This window comes from Lissotriton vulgaris, chromosome 7 (assembly GCF_964263255.1).
Source record: "Lissotriton vulgaris chromosome 7, aLisVul1.2, whole genome shotgun sequence".
Lineage (NCBI taxonomy): Eukaryota > Metazoa > Chordata > Amphibia > Caudata > Salamandridae > Lissotriton > Lissotriton vulgaris.
Window position 1 is genome coordinate 1,391,235,558 of NC_141695.1, and position 2,500 is coordinate 1,391,238,057.

Here is a 2,500-nt window from a genome sequence, read left to right on the forward strand (position 1 = left end):
GAGAATATTGAACCTACAACAAGTCTGAGGTAAATAAGAATTCCACAGGAATATAATCAAACAGGGACCTACAACCCTTCCGAGCCAGATAGGAGTCGAACCTACAATCTTATGATCCGTAGTCAGACGCGTTATCCATTGCGCCACTGGCCCTATGTAGACTTATGCATCCTTTTGTCCTTAAGTGGGCTAGAAAGTGTGTGTGTGTGTGTGTGTGTGAAGGCACAAGGAAACCCATCTGACCTCCTGGAAGTCTGTTCTGTGAGGTTTTCCCAAGTTTTACAAAGGACTTTAGGAGAAGGAAGCACCTAAAAGCTAGGCGAAATGGTCCTAGATCCAAGGAAATCTTTTAGATCAGGCTCAGTTTCTTAAATAGTTTGCATTAACATAATCAGTTCCAGGTCTGTGTGGGGCTGAGCTTGAGAACTCCTTAGTAAGTAGGCGTTTAAAAGAATAAGGGGTTTAATATTACAACACAGGCGAACATTCAGACACATTATCATAAGCTCACCTTGTCCAGGGATCCAAGCATGCTGCCTTTCCACTCTCAGAGCCCTTCACCTAACCTACTGTGCAGCTGTTTCACCTTTAATATCACTGTTCCACAGGCAGCGTGACGTCACAATGCTCCTTGTCTGTAGCCCGAACCAGGAGCCTTTGCAAACCTGGCATAATCTACATACTTACGGTGTGTTTAGTCTTGGACCACAAATGCAGTGAAGAATAATGGATTGCTACTCTTCATACATTTTTGACCATTGGCTCAGATTTGAATGCGTATTGGCCATCTGAGCATCTCTGCCAGGCCACCCTATGTCTAGAGACTGTAGATTTAGAGAGTTTATAAACATTGTCAGTTCATCAATAAAGTGTGCTCGCTTCGGCAGCACATATACTAAAATTGGAACGATACAGAGAAGATTAGCATGGCCCCTGCGCAATGATGACACGCAAATTCGTGAAGCGTTCCATATTTTTAACAGCTTTTAGGAGAGAAATCTTTTTTGTTTTCAAGACTAATTGAAAAAATAAAGCAGGTCCCAGTGCTGTCCCCGTAATATGTATTTTTCAATTAGTCTCTCCTCAACATTTTTAATGTATTTGCTTTGCAGTAAAGAAGGTGCGCTCTATGTTCAGCTGCATTTAGCAAGGAAGCCTGCAGGACTTCTGGGACTTTTCTTTCTCTTTTTTAGCCTCACTGTCATTATTCTTCACCACCCCCAAATCTATACTGCTGCAGTGTTGTGTTGCTTTGTGGGAAGCAGGACAAAGAGAAGGGCAGGACCTATCCAAATGAAGGCCTCAGGGATGTCTGGGAGTGCCTTTTTAGCAGTATTGTTAAAGTCCACCTTGCAACCGGATTGGTCGGGTAAGCTGAAAAACACCATGCCAGATTGGGCACCAGGTCTCTAGGCGCTTGGAGGACATATTGGGTCTACATCCCTCAGTTTCTGAGGTCCAAGAAATGTTCACCCTCTACCCTAATAGAGAGGTCTTGGCCGATCGTGGCCGAGAGGGGAAGAAGGTAGCAGTGCAAGATGCTTATGGGCCTTCTCTAATAATAGACCAACTTTCTCTCTCTCCTTACCTGTGGTTCTGCCTGGCTACTGGGGCTACCAGTTGTAAGCCTGCAGCCCACAGGGAGTTGGTTTGTTCCTCTCACTCATGTAAATGGGTAAGCATTCAAGTGCACACACCTGCCTACGTCCACAGACCTTCGCGCACACACACTTTTGTCAACAAGCTTTTTCGCAATTAAGAGTATCAGGGACCCATGTTGAAATACAAAAGCAGCACACCACGTGACGGCCATCACATAGAGTCCAGCAGCAAATGGGAAACGTTTAACTAGCCGTGGTCCTATTACTTGCGCTCTACCTGTGGAACAACTGCTGGATGAGTCCTGCTGGAGAATATTGAACCTACAACAAGTCTGAGGTAAATAAGAATTCCACAGGAATATAATCAAACAGGGACCTACAACCCTTCCGAGCCAGATAGGAGTCGAACCTACAATCTTCTGATCCGTAGTCAGACGCGTTATCCATTGCGCCACTGGCCCTATGTAGACTTACGCATCCTTTTGTCCTTAGTGGGCTAGAAAGTGTGTGTGTGTGTGTGTGTGTGTGAAGGCACAAGGAAACCCATCTGACCTCCTGGAAGTCTGTTCTGTGAGGTTTTCCCAAGTTTTACAAAGGACTTTAGGAGAAGGAAGCACCTAAAAGCTAGGCGAAATGGTCCTAGATCCAAGGAAATCTTTTAGATCAGGCTCAGTTTCTTAAATAGTTTGCATTAACATAATCAGTTCCAGGTCTGTGTGGGGCTGAGCTTGAGAACTCCTTAGTAAGTAGGCGTTTAAAAGAATAAGGGGTTTAATATTACAACACAGGCGAACATTCAGACACATTATCATAAGCTCACCTTGTCCAGGGATCCAAGCATGCTGCCTTTCCACTCTCAGAGCCCTTCACCTAACCTACTGTGCAGCTGTTTCACCTTT

At 44.8% G+C, this 2,500-nt stretch overlaps 2 non-coding genes across 2 annotated transcripts; one reads left to right on the forward strand and one right to left on the reverse strand.

Annotated features, from left to right (window-relative positions):
* The first annotated feature begins 871 nt into the window (after positions 1–871).
* Positions 872–978, forward strand: LOC147705573 (U6 spliceosomal RNA). The gene has a single exon (XR_015298368.1). It is a non-coding gene; the product is annotated as a U6 spliceosomal RNA (small nuclear RNA).
* Positions 979–1,989: 1,011 nt separating this feature from the next.
* TRNAR-ACG (transfer RNA arginine (anticodon ACG)) lies at positions 1,990–2,062 on the reverse strand. Its single transcript has one exon. It is a non-coding gene; the product is annotated as a tRNA-Arg (tRNA).
* Between the last annotated feature and the right edge of the window lie 438 nt (positions 2,063–2,500).